The sequence below is a fragment of the Lonchura striata genome, chromosome 6 (genome assembly GCF_050655825.1).
Source record: "Lonchura striata isolate lonStrDom1 chromosome 6, ASM5065582v1, whole genome shotgun sequence".
Lineage (NCBI taxonomy): Eukaryota > Metazoa > Chordata > Aves > Passeriformes > Estrildidae > Lonchura > Lonchura striata.
The window spans coordinates 20,692,521-20,712,704 of NC_140708.1; the positions used below are offsets into that span (position 1 = coordinate 20,692,521).

The following is a 20,184-nucleotide window of genomic DNA, read 5'->3' on the forward strand; positions in this document are numbered from 1 at the left end:
ATTAAACAGCACATCAGGTAGTGCTGGTATGTGGGCTGTGTATTCTACAGTGCTATAACAGTAAATAACAGGTTACTGATTAATTTATAGTAGTTAGTATTTTCTAATTTCTAATGTCTCAATAGCAGAAAATTGTTCATTTTGCTTTAAAGTAGTTTTAGCTTTACTTTTCAGTGGAAAGAAGCTGAATACACCTGCTTAAATTTTGGTTATGAAACCATCCTTTATATACAAAATTAGTATTGTTAAATATGTCAGTTTCTGTCTTTGGATTTTGATCTTCATTCCAGATTCAAACAGGTCTGATCCAGATTAGTTTGTGGAATAATGTTTAGCCAGTTTGTAACCCACTACAGTTTTGAAATATGCCTGCGCCAAAGTTGTCTGTTGGATGTTGGAAAATTGTTTGCTACTGCACACGGATACAGTGACACCTTTCCAAAATGAACACAGGTATCTACCAGAGAGAACCTTCCAGAAATGTGAAACAGATGAGATTCCTTTCCCTTGTGTAAGCAAGCCCTTAGGTGATAAGATCTGCTACAGGCTTCTAGCAAGAAGAGGAAATGTTGAAAGTCAAAATGAAGATACACTACTGCTGGTAGCTTCAGGCTGCCACCCTGAGCAGCTCAGAATAAGGCCAAGCATGTCTAGAAAAATGGCAAGTAGTCATTTGGGAACCTGGCATAATGGTGCCTCTCCACCTTTGTTATGAAACAAATAAAAGTTTGATATTTAGTGTTGTTTTAAGCTTGAGTGAGAAAACGGAGGGTTTGAATAGCAAATAATAATTACAGCACAGTTCAAAAGGAGTATCACATGAATTTGTTTCTTGTACCGCAGTCTTTGTTCTTTGCAGTTGTCTATGTCGTTTCTAGCATTTGTTCTAGTGCTGCTAATACTCTGTTCTTTTCTGTTTGGCAGAATATATCTGACCAAGGTTTTTTCTTTATTCCTACTACTTTATACAAAATAATTGAAAAGTTATATGCATTTGCTGCTAACAGGACGTGTTTAGAGAGGACTTTGCTTCTAGCTTGTTCCCATGAATAAATGAACACAGATGCTTGGTAGTGTGAAAGTAGTAAATACACACCCTTCATTTGCACTCTCCAAAATATGTTGCCCTCAGGATTTTTCAGCGTAACTGTTTTGTTAAGATTGTGCAGAAATCATCTTTATTTGGCGTACAATATCCTATGCTAGATTCAGTTAGATACCACAAAAAGTGTGCTTCTGCTAGTTTAGCATGTTTTTTTCAGGGAACTGGTATTAGCTGTTCTGTCAAAATAAATTTTTTGCCTGTGTAAACCATATTTTGACTAGGCAGATTTGCTAGTATAGCTATTTTAGCAAAGCTCTTCTACTGTAGGAATGACCTTATTGATAATACTGTGAGGTTCCCACAGTAGATGAAAGGCACAATACAAAGGGCTTTACAAACATGAATTAAGCTTCACAACACCCTTGTGAAATAAATCATTATTCTAGCTTGCCAATGGTCTAGTTTCTTTTAACGTGAGATGTTTTGCACGGATGAGAAGGGAAGGTAGAAGATACAGTTGTGGGGATTAATGTCTGGTAGCATTGCAGTGTTTTTAAAGAAATTTATAACCTGTTCCAGTCCCCTGTTCTCTTTGTCTGGTGTTTAAAATGTCTTCACAAAATCAATGGTTTAGACTATCAAATTGCTTCTGATTGCTGGTTGCACTAATCTTTAGTAATACCCGGAGTTTGGATACTGACACCTGGCAATTTCTCACTTCTTGAAAACCTGGAGGGCTTTTGTGTCTATGATCTTCTCATTAACACTGTTTTTAACTACATTGCTCTCTCTGATTTGCATTAGACTCTTGCAGTCTTGCTGTTCATGTAGTAGTTCAGTTAAGGGATCTCAAAGGGCATGGAGAGAGGAATAAAACTATAGCTTTGTACATGAGTGATTCTAAATTCAAGTCAGATTACAATAGTCTGATATTGTGTACACCCACATGGTCTTAGTTTAGACATTTTTGAGTGTTAATTATCATATAATGGATAATAACATGATCCCATTCTCTTTATTCCCTTTCATTTCTTAGGGAACAAGGAATAGAAGAGTTCTGCTGGAGTACAGGTTTATTTTCTTCTGTCCATTCATCAGCATTGCATTTGAATTCAGCCTGTAAACCTTTGGATCAGGCCCAGGCATTTCTGCAGTTCTCTGTTAAACACCATGTCTTATATTCTGTGTTAATATATCTCTCAAGAATTTAAGAAGGCTGTGCAATTTATCCACTTCCCAGTCTAGGGCCTTCAGACAGTGGTAGTTGTTTTCACCAAGAATAGCAAGGAAGTCACGTTTGAAAAGCTATTCCAGATCTGAAATCTGGGTGGTGGTGGGGACATCCAGCCTGACTGGGTTCCCCTGTTCTTAACCCTTCATGCATGCTGGGGGAAGTTCCAGTGAGTGTTCAGTGGTGTGCCTGGTCCTCCAAGAGGTACTTGATCTAGTAGGAGTATTTCTGTGCTCTCATACTGTTTCCACAGCAACAGCACACTTTTTTTTTTTTTTTTTTTTTTTCTCCTCTCAAGGTGACTGTTGCCTTGAGAATTAGACACGTGGAAAAGCTTTGCCCTCTGGTTCTCTACTGAGATTTTGGTTTACACAGGTGAAGAGTGGAAGGAGTAGGATGAGGAGAGTGTGACTCTTGGCAGAAACAGTGTAATTATGAAGTGATGGTGGAAGTAATGAGTCTTCCGTGGCTTTAGTGCTGATAATACGATTGTTTCAAAAGTCACAGCCTTTTCTAAGCTCTGCAGATGAAAGGTCTGGGCCATTAGTGACTGTCATCATAGCCCTGTGCATGTTCTCTTGTAATCAATTAGAAGCCATATCCACTTCATGCATGTGTTCATGTGGACTACAAAACCAAGTGCTCCTTCTCCTGTCCCTTGCCCATAGATGCTTTATGTGTGCATGTCGCATGAGAAATGCTGCTCTTCTGTCACAGCGTTTGTCCTAGCACTGTGGGGAAGAGATTCACTTGCTCCACTGAAGCAGGATGTAGATGTTATGTCAACTCTTGGATATGGTACTTGCTGTGGGTATTGAGACATTTCCTTTCAAACAAGTACTTGTGCCTGTCTCAACATCTGCTGCAGTGTGGAGGACTAGGAAGCTTTCAATTTTTTGAAAGAGTTCCATAGATCTGCCCCTTTTCTTACCATTTAAAAGTTGGTGAGAACAGAAGCATGTGGCTTGATACCAATCTGTTGCTGGTGTTGTTTTTTTTACCAGTTTAGAAAGCAGTCTCCTCTTACATGGGTGGCTAACACAATCCTAAAAATAATTGCGTTATTTTTTTCAACTGTTTTATTTTACCTCTTTGCCAGTGTCCTTGTTCCTAAAAAATAGTGTGTCATCATTTCATCCAGAACATAGAATTTGTGGTACTGAGCTGTTCCCTGTGATTTTTAAAAATTTTTTTTTCTTCCTTTACTCCTCTTCCCTTTCTTAGGAGCTGCATGTTCTAGGGAGCATTGTTGTAAGTGTTTTTCTCACTAACCCACTATATAGTGTAATAATTTAAAATTCAGACAACTCATTTACATCAATGATACTGAATTTGGGAATCTTCATTCCTTTAAGAGTGAATATCTTAAGCAATGTCTGTCATTATGTTATGGCTTTTGCAGTAGAGACTTCTGCTTGATATGTGTTGTGGTTCTTTACCATCAGTATTTTAGGGCCTAACAGTTTTGAGTCAGGATGCCAGAAGTTCTTGTTATTTTTCTCTGACAAACAGTAAGTGCATGTGGTGACTGGGAAAACAAACAGCTAATATATGAAACCACATGATCTTGGGGTTATCTTGGAAAGGCACATTGTTTATAGCTGTCTTTACAGTTCTAAGGCCAGAAATGCACTTATCCATATAATGCTTATCCATCTAAAATGTTAAAAGCTGTTCAGGATTAAGTGTCGAAATCAGAAATGTCATAGACACATAAAAGCCAGAAATTAATAAAAATACCTTTTATTACATTTTCATTGTAAGCACATCTGGATGTACTTCTCCTGGTAAAAATCTTACATTTAGTTGAAAGATGAAGAGCATTCCAGTACTGAACCTTTTTAAAGTTGAAAATAAGTTTATGATTGCAGGTCTTGCATTGCTTCACTTCAATTCTTTTGGGTTGTATCTAGATCTTTTTGACTGCATGCTGAAGAAAGTTTACATTTTAGTTTACTCAGGAATTTGCTTATTAAAGGACCAGAGTAAAAAATTCCGTGTCTGTTTAACATTCAGTAATTTGCTATTAAGCTACTTGACACAAGTTAAAATTTATGTTAATACTGTCTTGATTAAACAGCACTCATTATCACACACTTTGATTTGGCTAAATTGGTTTCCTAGCAGATGTCTCAATAAAGGAACTCACTCTAACATGAGCTCACTCTTGACATGAGATGCTGGAGCATGTCCAAATTAAGTTAGTGTATTGCAGTAATGTTTGGCACTTGCATAGCATCTTTCATTTCAAAGCATTTCACACAGTCATGTACGATATTGGGAAAATGTGTTAGATAATACAATGGCCAAAGAAAATCTATAGATTTTAAAGAGCTAGAGGACATTTTACAATTCCTGCAGATGTCTGGTATTACAATATTTAGTGTTGAGCACAATGTAGTTGTCTCGTGGTTTCTAACAGAAAACTTCGTTTCCATAGCTTGCAGAAGAAGGTTTGAGTTAACCCTCTGGAGGTCTCTCTATATAAAAGGACTTCGAATCACAGCTTCAAACTACTTTTAAAGTAATGCTTTTCATCCAGTCTTAGAATCATCAGTGCTCTTCAATCCTCTTTTCTTTCATTTTCTTTTGAAATTATAACCACAGAAAATACTTGTGATTTCTCATCTTTACCTTCAGTTATTCTTTGCTGACTACTTGCAGCACCACTTAAATCTCTTGTCATATATGCTTAACCAAACACTGAAGACCAGAGGATGTTTTTTTCCGTGTGTGGTGTTACTTCATAGCTGAGTTAAGGCACTCCTCCTTTATTCCTCACAGGATTTTTGTGTATTTGTTACTTCAGTTTACGTGTGCAGGAAGAGCTAATACACATCATAATTGTGCATATGCAAATCTAAGGATTTTTTTGTGTCCAAATTGTTTGCCTATAATGTGCTTTTCCAATTCCCATTTTCCAGCCTTTTCAGCATTTGGAAATTTGATTATAGTTGCAGTGTAGTACAAAGCAGATATCTGACACATGAGACCTAACAAGTACCTCCCTAATTTTTTCTGCTTAAGAATTAGACTTACTATGTTTTGCATTTCCTTAATGGTTATGTTTATCGATTGTATTTAACTGAGTGCAGACACTGAAAGCAATTTGCCTAAGATTCCCAGTATTTCCTGTAATTCTGGTTCTGTTTTCCTGATTTGATTTGGAATGATTCAATTATGAACTATATGTAATTTCATAGATGTGTGATGTATCAAGTTTGTGGCTCATCAGATAACATTCAGACTCGCCTTTCTCCCCTGCGTGCACCTGTCTGGGTTTTCTTGTAACCACAACTCATTTTATTGTCAAGTTTTCCCAAGTTTAATGTTACATGGGCCATCTTGTAAGGTTGATGTCCATGTTATGTTACAAAGTGAACACTTCTGTATTTCAGCCATCCTCAAAAGCAAAGAGTACGTTTTCTAAATATGAAAATGATTTCTTGACTTTGTTAGGTTTCTCTATAACTCAAAGGCGGATGAAGTGGTTTTGCTTAAACGAAGGATTAATATTCCAGCGCTGAAGGCAAAAGTTAAACCTGAGGAGCAATTAACAGCCGGCTGAGAGGGTGGAGGAGCTAGGTGGCATAGCCAGGAGGCTGCCTAGCCCAGCCCTCCTGGCCCCTCCTTTGATCCTGGAGCCTCTGTAATCTGCTGGCTGCCTGCTGCTGGGGAGGTGCTAAATGATGGAACTCTGAGTTGATTTAACGCTGGTGCTGTAGCATTTAAAGGAAATGAAGGATATGGCAAGTTAGAACTGAACTGTGAGATCTAGTGAAGCTTTCTGAGGCATTAGGGGCCCTCCCAGTGGAGTTCTCTTAAATTATTCATGGCCTTTAAGCTTTTGGCCAAACTGAGTACTCTGCACTCAAGTGTAGTAGTAGAAGGTAAAAGGAAATTAACCCTTTAGTGATACATTGTGATACTTGCCAAGGCAGTAATTTTTACTGTTTGTTGAGGGGATACAAGCATGTCTGAGAGAGGGGAAAAACTGATTTCAGCTCTGAATGGATCTCAGAAAGTGCTCAAGCAGGAGTACTCTGCAATAAACAAGTAGGAAGACCACTTGAACCTATATGCAAGGCCTGGGGTCCCTTCCTGCCTTAGCTTTCCTAATCAAAGTACCTCTTCTAAGTTTCAAAAGAAGGTAAAACTCCAAGCTGCAAGATAAACTAGTACTCAGATATTTCCAGTGATATTATGGAAAGATTTGCTGTAACAGGTTTCTCTGTGTTAAGGCTGACAGAAGTAGCCAAGGCTTCACATTGATTCTATGATCAGGTACTAGAGACCTGTATCTGATTTCCTGCTTGAGTCTGTAGATTTTACTGTGCTTGTGATTGTTCATTTGAATACATTTACCTTTTCTTAGGTAACCTCCTTATGCTTAGGATTTTTTTTCTTCTTCGTCTCCTTCCTACCATTTTTTATCCCATCATTATATACATTATGACTTCATGCTCAAGGGGGCTTTTAGAAAGGGTTCAGAAACAGGAGATTTTTAATGCAGTGGATCTGTATTGGTAATTGATCTGGGGTATTAGTGCTGGAGTGGTCTCTTATATCCAGGTTTTAATCCCTGTCTATTCCCTAGCTCTTCTGAGGTTTCACTACAAGCCTCCAGAATGTAGAACAGATTGTTACAGACTAGTGGAGAATGACCTCACTCAGAGACTTAAGAGTTACACTGGGGGTAGAGTAGAGAAGGTGACAGTGTACAGAAGTTCTTTGCTGGTGTGTAAACTTAAAGACATGTAATTTCAACCTGCTGTATGTACCTTTTGTTAATAGGACTAAAATATATTCCTTTAGAGGCAGGGAAGATAACACATGGAAAAATGCAATACTTGTGCCAAGCACTGGTTAATTTATGAGCACAGAATACCTATTTCCCCATGTGCTCACACAATCTTTAAATCTAGATTCCTCCTTTTTCTTTCATCCTTAAAGAAAACTGTGTTCAAGGGTAATATCTTTGAGAGCAGATTATTACTTAGAAGCACAAGGTATGAGGCTTCTAGTTAAAAGTCAGTTCTGAAAATTTCACCTTGGAATGTATGTGTCTTCTAGGCTGGCGAGAGTAGTTTGGTTTTGTTGAAGATAAGAATTTCATACATTTTTGACTTGACATAAGTCTTAAAAATAATTTGATTCGAAGACTGTGTGTTGGAGTCCAGCAGTCTGGAACCAGAGATCTCTGAACAGTGTATGTTTCTATGCTCTGGTTCTCAGGAGAAGCTAAAAATGTTTGAGCCACAGCGGTAAGGACCAAGGGGAAAATGATACAGGGTACACAGTGATTAGTCCTAGTTTGAATATCATAACTGCACCCAGGACCATTAAAAGATAGAAAGGAGAAGAGTTTAAAAAACAAAACAACATTCTTGTGAAGATTGCTGCTCGGGGATTGTGCTCTTGGTTTTGCAGCCTCATAGCTGCATTTGAAATGAGCTGTTGTGATTTTAGCCCTTGGACAATTTTCAGGCTACTAAACATTTCTTTTGCCAGCAGATATCAGCAGAATGTTCCAGAGATCCAAATGTTACTAATGGCAGCCTTCAAAGTATGTTGAGCATTTATTTGATAGTTAAGCAGTTTAACTCTTTTTGACATTGGTTCAACTATGGCATTTCCTTATAATCACTGCTGATGGCAGATAATTTCCTTGATGTGGTGTTTTTGCTCCAGTGTCCTTCAAGACATAGAATCAGTAACAAATGCAGTGAAAAAGATGCTGGAAGTTCCAGAAAGTCTGTGTTGAAGGACTTTAGCAGTCCAGGCTTTCCTACTGCTTGGCCGTCAGCTTATGAGACACAAGCTTTTACAAGAGTTCTGTTCTTAGTTAATTTTGTGAATGATTGCAAAAATTCCAATGTTGTTTTGTCTTTCTGTAAGTAATACTATCAGATTCCTTGTATGTTTCTTATTTAAAGCAATCTCTGTAGTGTTACAGCCTCTATAATGGCACAAGCAGGTGGATTCCCCAGTGTCCTTCCTGCTTGATCCATTGTAGCAGGGGGTCTCTGTGCACCTGCCAGGTGTGCAGCAAGAGAGCCATGTTGGAATTTCAGTGCAGCCCCTGGTTCCTCCCCATCCACAATTGAAAGGGTACCACTGGGACAAGGTCCAGACTTCTCTCTTGAAACAAAGAAGCTCTGTGCTAGTCTCCACTGCATTTAGCAAAAAGGATATCTATTGGGTTTTCATGGCATGGTTTGGTAGTGGGAGGGCTACAGAACTGGCTTCTGTGAGAAGGCATTATAAGCTTTCCCTGTGTCTGATGCATCCAATGACAGCTGGTACTAAGGTGGACCTGCTACTGGCTAAGGCTGAGCCCATCAGAGATGTTGGTAACACCTCTGGGATAAAGGAATTAAAAAGAGGGAAAGGTTGCTCTGTGTGCAGCAGCAGTTGCAGCCAGTGAGAGGATTGAGGAGATGTAGACATCAGGGTCCTTGCACAAGGAAGGTCAGGAGGTGCTCTAGCTGCTGCCGTGGAGATTCCACTGCAACCCAGGTGAAAACAGTGGTGAGGCAGCTGTTCCCCCACAGCCCATGGAGGCCCATGGTGGAGCAGACATCCACCTGCAGCCCATGGAGAGCCCCACAGTGGAGCAGGTGGATGTGTCCAAAGGAGGCTGTGGCCCCGAGGGAAGCCTGTGCTGGAACAGGCTCCTGGCAGGACCTGAGACCCCATAGGGAACCCTTCTGTTCCTGAAGGACTGCACCCTCTGGAAGGGCCCCATGCTGCAACATTCTTGACCTGCAGCCTGTGGGGAGGACTCACCTTGGAGAAATTTGTACAGGACTGTCTCAAGTGAGGGAACCCTGTGCTGGAGCAGGGGAAGAGTGTGAGGAGTCCTCCCATCAGGAGGAAGGAGCAGCAGAGGTGATGAGTGATGCACTGACTGCAACCACCATTCCCTTTCACTGTGTCCTGCTGGGGGGGTGTAGAGAAAATCAGGAATAAAGGGAAGCCTGAAAAGAAGGAAGGTGTTTTTAAGATAAGGTTTTATTTCTTGTGATCCAACTCTGATTTAATTGGTAATAAATGAAACTAATTTTTTCCCCAAGTTGAGTCTGTTTTGCCTGTGACAGTAATTGGCGAGTGATTTCCCTGTCCTTATCTCAACCCATGGGCCTTTCATTATATTTGCTCTCCCAGTTCAGCTGAGGAGGGGAGTGATAGAGCAGTTTTGGTGAACACCTGGCATCCAGCCAGGGTCAGCCCATGGCAAGGAAATAAAAAACTGGCAGTAGTCCAAGGGTGATAGAGCAGAGAAACACCACTACTCTCAGTCAGAAATATAACAGGCAACTCCTGCTCTGGAGAACAGGTAAGCTTAGCCTGGGAAATAAGGGGGAGGAACTGTAGAAACTGGATTTCACATGCTGGCTCAGTTTGAGTGTGCAGCATATCTGCTATGCTTAAGAATGTTGGTATTTAAATAGTTCTAAGCAGGCTTTGAAGTTGGAGCCATGTTGAGTTAAGGTAGAGGTCAATGTGTTGTAACTGTTGGCTGAACATTGCTAACAACTTTGTGTGCTTTTACATTTTTAAGCTACTTGACCAAAAAAATTAGGTGTACGATTTTTAATTGTAAGTTTAATGTTTGTAGTTTTATGTGGCAGACCCCAACAAATCACAGAAAGCTATTGTTTTTCTGCATCCACAGTACATTTCTTCATGGCTTAACTGAATGTATCAAATGATACCCTTGGGCCTGGATTTTTCCTCCAACATGCAGAGAAGCGTGTTTTTATGGTTTTAAATTTTAAACCATGCTTGTCAAGTGTTTTAGAGCAAGGAAATCCCAGGAAAGAGAGGAATGGATATCTCCCATTTGAAGCAGCATAGAGGCATAATAATGGCTGTGCCTGGGAAACTGGTACAGAGCGGCGCTTCACGCGTCAGCCCCTGCAGGCACTGGCAGCACTGAAACAGAGGAAATTTTTAAAAACAGTATCGATGTAGACAAGCCCAGCACTACTCATATGGAAGGAATTAGTCCACAAGATTTTATCTTTTCTTTAGGTTTGCTATTTTCTACTCATGTCATACCTCCTCACTCTTCTCTTTCTAACTTGCAGGAGTGCCTTCTCTTTGCAGGTGAGGCTCCCCTTCCCTGAGCTGTGTTCGAGGAGGGTGTGAGAGGCACTAGCAGAGCCTTGAAGAAGGGTGTGCAGCTGTATCACCCGTATTGTCAAGAGCGTTTAGAACACTTGGGATGGTGATTGCTGGAGGCAAAATGCTGCTTCAGACCTTTTAGGATATAGTTGAGTGGAGACTGCACTGGTATAAAGAGGCCAGTATGGGTTGAATGAGCAATTACAGGAGAGCACTCCAGTGCAGGCGAAGTGGGAAAGAAGTATTTCCCAATTCCCCACACCTCCCATCCTCCCCCACCCTCTTCGGTGGGAATATAGTTACATAATTAGAAGAAAACTGCTCTCTAATATCTGTAATTTTATATATATTCCCAGTAGTAAACGAAAAACTCTCAGATATCTGTAATTTTCTGTATATTCCCATAGGGACAGTAGAATATGTGATATAAACCACCTTTGATCTTTGGCACATCATCTGTCTGTTCCTTCAGATGTTCCTAGTCCTTTCTTGCACTCAGAGGTTGCAGAAGGCACCAGTGTCCTGAAAAACTTCATTCTGGCCCTTTACCTGTGCCCTTGTTTCCCCAGGAGTCCAGGGAGTTCCTCCAGCTCAAGCCTCAGCCTTCAGTCGCAGCCTAAGTTTCATGGTAGGTGTGCCTGTCTCCTGGATGGACCCCATGGTCTTGTTCAGTCCTTGGCTCCATCTCCTTTTGCTATGAACTGAATGCTTGGGTGACCCTTAGACCTGTTCTGTCACTCTCCTTGCTTGGGATTGCCATGGACCTTGTCACCAACACCGTTCTGCCCACCATGTTCAGGTATGTGTGTGGGAGTGTGGCCCTTAAGGGTGGGCTTTCCACTCTTTCTCTGCTGGGGCAGCCAGCCCTTGAGGTATCCTGACACCATAAGACATGGTGCCAGCTTAGTCATTTTAGGTGAGAAAAGTAACCTCAAGTGATGGAACAAACTACCTTGAAAATCACTTCGTCTTTATGAAGTTGAAATAGTTGAAAATAGTTGAGAGCAGAGGGTTAGAATGCTTCTTTTCTTGCTGGTGGTATTTCAATGGCTTTTTTTTTTTTTCCCCAAGCTGTTCCTTCCTGACACCAGCCACCCACACTACTGGTAAACAGCATGTGGCACACAACAAAAATTCTGTTTTCTCTCTCCTCGTATTTGCTTCAGGACCAACAGTGGTCTGTCCTTCATATCCTTAAACCGTATTTAAACAATCTCTAGAAATGCTCAAAATGCTGACAAAACTCCCTTGATTTTAAAAAGATTAGCCCAGTATTGTTGATTACTGTTATCTTACCTTCTGTCACAGCTTTGACTGTATGTCCTTCTGTTGTCTCTTTTCTTAAGTTTAAGCTAGAAGCTCTTTGTTCTACCTTTCTGTGGCACATTTCATAAGACTTTTTATCACTCCAGCTAGAGAGCTGTAATTTATATGTTTTTTTCTGCAGATGAAACTGTTGCTGGTATGTCTTTTCCATTTTCCTTAGTGGATCAGAGCATCTGTCCACCAAGATTCCAAATCTTTCCTTTATCAACAATAGCTCTGTTTAAGAAACAACTTTATAGAAAATTATTGTATTACATTTCTCCTAGGTGTTTACTCTTACATTTTTTCCTTGAAATTGGCGTGTTTATTTTTTTTTCTGATTGGTGTTTATTGTTATAACTCAAATATGCTGCTTTTGAATATTAATATTTTATAATTTTCTTAATATAAGTGTAATGCTACAGTAAGCACTACAGAATAATTGTGTATGATGTGTAAGTATATAATCTCAAATTACCCACATTTTTTGCCCTGAGTAGCATTATGTATTCCCTTGTTCTTTTAATTAGGAAACCAAATTAATAGTTCTTAATCTGACCAGCCTCTCCTCTTGGCTGTTCAAGACTTTTTCATGTGCTTCTTAAACGTTGTTAGATTTTAGAAAACAAAAACAAATAAACAAAACAAAACAAAAAAAACAACAGACTTTAGATGGTTTTCTTTGTTTTCATCAATTAGCAATTTTAATCCATTACTTGAATGGTTTTTGCTGTTTTAGGATCAAATGGTGAGAACTGAACAGTGGAATGCACATGTTAGTTCTTTTACTACTCATATCTTAGTTTCTTATGCATCTTAATATAATTTAATGTGTATTTTTATTGTCTCTTTTTATTGAACACACAGTGGACCTTCATTAAGGCATCTAGTTTTTCCTCTTTTTTTGAGCTAGTAATTTATAACCCTGTTCAACAAGAAGTATGAGTGGTTAGAATTTTCACTGTTTAGTACTTTGCTTAAATATAATGTGTCCTCATGTTTCCTTGACATAATTAAATTTTTCTGATAGAAATACATGTACATATGAAATTACTGTTTGGATTACAGTTTGTTTGTATTTCCAAAGTGCATAGAGTCCTCCACAGGTCAGGTGTTAGCTGTTTTGGATGCTGCATGAATACAGCACAAAAGCCCAAATCCTTCATTTGAACTCATTTGTAAGCTACAGAAGCAGATTTATTAATCAAAAACTCATTGCACTACCATTTCTGTATCTTTAGAGTATATAATTTGTGACTTCAAATCTTTGAAATCTTTTTCTACTGTTACATTTGATTAGTTCAAATAGTTCTATTTGCTGTTCATCAGTATTACGATTTTATCAAACAGCTTGTTTTACATCAGTGTTACATGCCATTCTTTCTGAATTTCTGTTCTGTATTTTGTACTATGATCTGTATGATATAAAAGTTGTTTCCGTAAAAATTAGATTGTTTTTCTCCTAATAGAAAATATTTTTATTAGACTCTCTGTAATCCTCTGCATATGACAAATCTTTTCCTCCCTCATTAGTGTGATGTATTCTGATTTGTAGCCCACTGTGATTGCAGCCTGTTGGCTTCTGTCATTCTATTGCATTTCAGTTCTGCTTGCTAGATCGTTCTCTTCTTGCATGGCAGAGTAATTTTCTCTCTCTTTTATATCATTCTTCATCCTACATCAGCCTCTTGAGCCCCAGATGTTACTGGTCTAAAAATGGGACAGAAATTAACCCTGAACTCAGAAGACCGCAAACACTCACTTTTACTATTTTTGTAGTCTACCACTTATGAATGCATCTTGTGTCTCTCACAGGGACAACATTTTTAAAGGGGCCAGGGCTGTTTCTCAGATTGTGATTTCCACGTCCCTCAGCTGTGAGGGATACCTGGAGTAATGATGGGCTGCACAGATGAACCAGTTATCAAGATTCTCCAGCTGTGTTTCCCCCACCCTTTTCCTTTGCCCCCTACCTTGTGGGCACTATTCAGTGCTGTTTGTCCCTAGGCAGCCTGTACTAATAGCTGTCTGCCACATACTCAGGGCGTAGCATCCACTTGTCAGCAATTGCATGTTATTTCATACCACTGCTTCAAAATCTGTCCTCGTGTTCAGAGCTTCAGACAGACTTTGCTTTCTCACGTTGCCTTGGTTATAGAGCTGCCCTGTGCTACAGAGGCTACTGGTCAATGGGGGAAAGGAGGATCTGCTGGCAGAAGATGCTTGAAAGTAAAATACGGGGCAGAGTCCTTCCTTAGAGAGTGTGAAGTCTGCATTTTCTATTTCTACTAGCATTCTAAGCAGTCAAAATTAATGTGCAGTATGCTGGGGCATGTTCTGATGTTCTCTGTAGCAGGAAGATGTAGGATGGCTCCAGTGCTTGCAGCAGCGAAATGAGTGTGGAGACCCGATTCTGGTGGCGCTGGGTGGCCTCGTTTGTCAGCCCAGCAGCGAGTGCAGGCTCTCCACCGTCCTCTTCAGTTCGTCCGGCTCAGGGAGCTGTTCCTGTACCCCTGAGCTTTGCTGCCGTCAGGGGAAGTCTAGGCGATGGGACTTGTATTTTTTAATTTGTGTGGGGGATGGGGAAAGGGCTGGCTGTTTCGTAGGAGCTCCACTGTGATGGACGAACCTTCCTCTTGAATGGTTGCTTGTCCTTGGCACATCCCAAAGCGATTGCGGAGGCCCGGCCCGAGCAGGGCAGGGACGGCGGGGGCCGCGCTCTCGGGCCGGCCTCCCCCGGGCCGTGGGGCGCCAGGCTCCGCGTGCCCCCGTGCCCTCGCCTCCTGAGGGACACAGCCCTTCCCTCCCGCCTGCGACAGCTCCACTCGCTCCCTAACCTCAGCGGGAAAAGACGACATTCTGTTCATGAATGGCTTTACAGTCCCCTCTCTCCCGCCTACCCTGCTCTCTGTCCTGGGAATGTGCTGCCCACACAGTGACCAGAGAGGAATTTGGAGACATTTGCAAGATAATGCCATATCAAATGTTCCGTTCTCATACATTGTTCTTGAATTTTTCAAAACTGTTTACTACGTGTTTCCTTTCAGTTTCCATGAATAAGCACACTTCTCCCAGACTAAAAATGGAGAGATGCATTTCCAAATGTGTGAAGCCATGTAACTGTAATAAATTGCTTTAATTATGTATGGTGTGGTTAGTTTCGGTTAGTTTCTGGAAGCCTATTGTGCATTTCTGCCTGCAACAAGTAGCTTTTCCTGTTTGCTTGCTGCTATTTATCAGACTGGCTATCCTCCCAAAGTAATCCTCATCCAAATTCTTCACTTAAGAAATGCTCACCAAGAGCCTTTTTGATCTTCGAATGCTCAGTGTCACCTTGGTTGTTGCTCTGACAGACAGCAGAAGGTAGAGTGTAGATTTCTTCATTAGAAATTTGGTGTCTTACTATGTTTTTAAGATAAATGTTTTTCATCTGGTTTTTGAAGTTGTTAGAAAGAGATAAAGTTACAACTCAAGGGAGTGTGAATACAGTTTCAGACATCTAGTAAGCACAGGTAGAGGTCATTTATATTGTCTTCCTCAGCTCCTGAGGTGTTTGCTCCTGGAAACTTCAGCAGTGCTCTTGCATGCTTTTCTGTAGTTACTGGTTTTTCTGGTAAGTGTCAAATTCTTTACTTTTTTCCTTTCCTTTAGTGTTTGGGAAGACTGGGGAAATGTGCTGTCGGAAGTGTTTTGGCTTCCTTATTTTTTGAATGACAATAGATACAGAAACATAATTATCTTATTTTTACTCCTGGCTAATGAATATTTCTTACTGTTTTTTTCTTGTCTACTGTTGCCTGCATTAGACCTATTTGGTTTTGTTTCACTTGAAAATGAACAAGCTTTTTAATTTTTTCACCTTTTGTAAGGTAGATAGTTTGGAGTTACCAAGCTGAAGTTATTCCATATGACAATCAGTGACTTGAGGTGTTAGGAGTTATGGGAAAAGGTCTTACTTTGAAGACTTTCAACTTGAAGTTGAGAAAGAGGCAGCAAAGATTAAAGGGAAGCTTTTCTACTTTTTGTTAGGGATTTTTCCCTGTCTGCAGTGTGGAAAAGTTATTCAGTATTGCTGGGATTAAATGCAAAGAAGAACTGACAATAAAAATTTTCTCTTCCCCTGTAAAGAAATGTTGCTTCAGAAGATTTAGAGTCAATTTTGAGAGCTAAAACAACCCTTCATATTATGGTGACCTGTCTGTTCCCATCATATCCCTCATCTTCTCTGAGGTGCTCCAGCGGAGCCAGCCACAGTGATCCAAAGTATCTGGAAATATCCTTTGTGCAGCCCTTCCCACAGCTGGGAAACAGATAGCATTCTTTTGTTCCTCTGCACGAAGCTATCTTTTGTGTGTGCAAAAGGGAGATATTTGCTCTTCCTTCCTGAAGCTTTCTCTGTAGAAGTTGCTCTGCTCTCAGGATGCAATGACCATATTAATGAATTCATCAATCACAATAATCTGATTAAATTGATGGGGGAAAGGGAGCCAGCAGATGAAACAAACAGATTATTTTAAGATATATGAGATACCTAATTAGTAACTGACTCAGCATTTAAGTGAAAGTGTTGCTCAAGAGATTTCCTGGTAACCAATGTAATAAATTACCCCTTATGGCTTTTTGTCTTTGAGAAAGGCTTGTGCACTGTTATTAGGAACCTGTAAGTAAAGCGGTAACAAAGTGTTGCTCAAAAGAAATATCAGCTATATATTACTTAAAAAAAAAAAACAAACTATGGATTTGTGTATGTGCATTTCACTTAGAAATGGACTAGGCTATGTGCAGTATCATGGAGAGATTAATATGGATTTTAAGCCTTGTACAGGTACTTCAGCCATGACCTCCTGAATGTGTATTCAGGCATATAGGAAACTGAGGCTTGAGTAGGAAGGGAGTTGCTTTATGTCACTGAGGTTTCAGGGGCAATCCCCTGGAGTACAAAGATAATGGGAGGGAAGCTCTCTGTCAGGGAGCATATGTTTTTGTGGCGATTACACTGTGTATAGATTAGGACTTCTGGGAGGGAGGGAATGCGAAGATGTGCTTGGAACGTAGGACCATCTGCCAGTACCTTGGCATAGTCATTTCATTAATGGCAAGCTTATTAGCTTGAGTCCTGCAGAGATAGACAAGAAAGGCAGAGAAAGAGAAAACTCTCATCCAGCTGCCACTGAAAATGAGAAAAGATGGCTCTGATAACCTCTAAAATCTGATTTTATTAGAACTACATGTGCTCTTCTAGGTAAGAAGGTTTTTCTTCTTGTGTTGCAGAAAAATTTTTTTCTAAGTTTTGTGATGCAGTGTGGGGTGTTCTTTGGTAGGGAAACTATTAAAACTGAGGGTGAGCTGGAATAGGAGAGAAGGTGCTAGGAAGAAAAGGGAAGGAATTTTTATTTTTAGTGGGAAGTGATTTTTTTAAATCAAAATCTGCCTTTCCCTTTGGTAAACACTTGAGTTGACTTGTATTTAGTGTTGGATATTTAATGTTTGTGGTGATATAGGATAACACCTGGGAGATACAACTCTGAGAGCATCACAGTCCCAGCCCTGGCCTATGTCAGGAATCTCAGAGAACATGGCCTGTGTTCCATGGGAGGCAGAAAATTAGGGGAATGCTCTGACTGGACACAAAATAGTGTTCCAGAGGCAAAAAGGCAATGGTTAGAGCCTGTGAACTTTGTTCCTGTGTCTTCACATACCCAGTTCTTTTGCTGACATGGTAAGTGTCCAAGCTTGTGTTCTTTTCCTCAGTTTTGCTGCCCTGTAGATCAGAAAAACTATACTTAGCTTGTTTTAGGGAGAGCTCTGCTATTCTCTTGACATAAAGCTTAAATGCTGTTGTATTTGAACAGCTCTGTTGTTCTTTTGACAGTTGAGTTAGACTTGAGTCTGGGTGAGGGTAAGATGGCAGAGCCTTTGCCTGGTGAAAATGGTGGTTGGAAGTACAAAATGGTTTAAGTGCTGGCATTTTGGAAATTATTTTCCTTTGGTTTACACAATTCAGGTTAGACTGGTAGTTAAGATGAAGGGAAGGAATGAGAAAAGAACGGTTTCCCATGAAAAGCCTTATAATCTACAGGTGCCTTAGTTCATGAGAGTGTGGGTGTGTTCAGGACAGTGTGAGGGTTATGCAGTTCACCAGCAAGATGGTTTGTTATCTAAGGCTGGACAAGTTTCTGTTTGCACTGCTAGGATGGAAAAGGCAGTTTCCCCTTATGTTTTTACTGATTCATGAGGTAACTCAAATGGAGCATTGCCTCTGAGTTTGTGTGTTGTACATCTAGGGAAACAAAAGGAACATGCGTTTTCAAAAAAATGAGTAGAAAAATATAGCTTAGGAGTGTCAAAACACCTAAGCAGAGTGATGCTTAACTGAAAGGGGGTTGGTTAGTCATCCACTTTGCAAATTCTCTTTTTGTATTGAGGATGGAAGAAGATTAGTGAGATGAAAATCTATGTTATTACAGAGATAAGAATAGGTTATGGCTGGGTCCCAGAGGAGAAGGAATTTTTTAACATTATTTAAAAAACCCAACCCTTTGCTGTGATTCATGTGTAATGCTTAGACAATTACATGCAAAAAAAATATGATAGCAGTGTACAGTATGGTGTTTATATCTGTAAATGTGTGTACAAATACTGACATAACATAAATTTAGATCCTGACCCAGGCTTGTTGAATTCAGTGGAAATACTTCTGATGGTTTGAAAAAGCATTTGATCAGATTCTCACACTGACACTTGAATGTCTTCTGAAACTCAAACCAATCTTCTGCTTTCAAATATTTTTTGTGCCTTAAAATGGAGCAGAGTTGATTCAAAGTCTTTAAAAATATTTGCCCTGTACATGGGACCTTTCTTTGTTTTTTTTACTGAAACAGTGATAGTGTCATACAGTGATAATACTCGCTTGCCATGTTGCATGATTTTTATATAGAGTAAAATAAAATAGCAGAATATGCTGACTTAGAGGGGACCCATCAGGATCAACAAGTCCAACTCCTGTCTCTGTGCAGGATACCCCAAGAATCCCACCATGTGCCTGAGTGCATTGTCCAAACTGACAGTTCATGTACTTTCTCTCTCAAGTAGTGAAAGAATGTTGTTGGCCCCACAAGGGCATGGTAGGTCAAGGTTTTGGCTCAGTCTGCAAGTCTAAAAGGCTTTTCACTTAGGGAAGCCATAAAGAAACCTCCAGCTGGCTGGATGCCTCTCTTAAAAACACAAGTGTGGCCTTATTCTGAAATGATGCTCAGGGAAAGTTGTGCATGCTTCCATGTCTTGGGATGAGAGGAGTGGGAGGGGGGCCTTTGCTGCGATTCCATTGAAGCCAGGAAAGTCAGATGTTTGCATGAAAACACAAGGAATTTCATTTGATTGACTCAGAATTACTGTGAAAGGATAGAATAAGACAGGGGAAGAGAAAGAAGGATGGCAGCAGAGAGCTTTTACTTGAGATATGAAAGGAAATTAAGACAGTGAGCAGAAATGTTCATTTCATTGCAAGCACAAAAGCTTCTTTAGCTGTTTATGTGAACTATGAAGTTGTGGAGCTTCATGCAGTGTTTCCCTGCCAGCAAACGAGCACAGAGCTGAGTGCTGCCTGCATTGGGAGTGTTACGTACAGCTTTACTTTAGTGCCTTTCTGGGTCAGTGGCTCTCAGACAATGCCACTCAGAGCTGCTCTAGTTGTGCTTCCATGAGTCAATCTGTAAGTACTGACACTTCTCCCTGATCATAACCCAGTGTCCTAGAGAATCTGCAGGCTTTTCTGACTGCTAATCTCAAAAGCATTTCTGGTGTTCCTTGAACTCAGGTTGGTTGATCATATATACCTTTTTTCAGATGTCATTCTTCCTTACAATTCAACCACATTCAGATTGATTACTTCAAAAAATCAAGTAAAATGATGCAGCCAAGTCCTTGTACCTTTAGCATTGAGAGAATTGATAATGCTCTTCTCAGATTGTTCTGTCACCGCTCTCTCAGTAGCCAAAATCTGTATTATTGTCTCATGATTACTGATTTATGCAAAGATTCTTTTTTCCAGGCATAACGTACAGTAGGATCAAGCAACTGCATCATTTGTAGTCTTTCAAAATAGGTTTGTGCAGCAGATTGTTTTACCTCTGCATGCCAGAAAACATAAAGGAACAGGAATGATAGGGTAAAATAGTGTCTTTAAATATACTTCCAAACAAACATATATGGTAACGGAGACTTCTCTTGGTGGATCATGTATCTATTTCCAAATGTGGGAAGGTTTGGTGATGGTTTGAGCATTTACACAGTCAACCTCAGTGACAATTGGGAGCCCCGAGGGAGGAGGGAACAGTCTGTTCAACATTTGTGTATCAACTGACTGCACCTGCAGTCTTAATCATCAGCAATCAGGTATTTGGGCATTTTGGAAAGTAGTAGCAGTAAGGAGCCAATCCTGAGAAGACTCTGTGGAAAGAGAAAAAAGGCCATG

At 40.2% G+C, this 20,184-nt stretch overlaps 1 protein-coding gene across 11 annotated transcripts in view; it reads left to right on the forward strand.

The window, feature by feature from the left end:
* NDST2 (N-deacetylase and N-sulfotransferase 2) overlaps positions 1–20,184 on the forward strand; it is a 128,085-nt gene that overhangs the window by 50,965 nt on the left and 56,936 nt on the right. The window contains exon 3 of one of the 11 annotated variants that reach the window (XM_085583592.1): positions 10,976–11,205. The exons of 9 other annotated variants lie outside the window; for them this stretch is intronic. The gene's annotated coding sequence lies outside the window, so the exon portion shown is untranslated. The remainder of the gene's footprint in view (positions 1–10,975; positions 11,206–20,184) is intronic. One more of the 11 variants, XM_085583590.1, reaches the window with a different exon arrangement.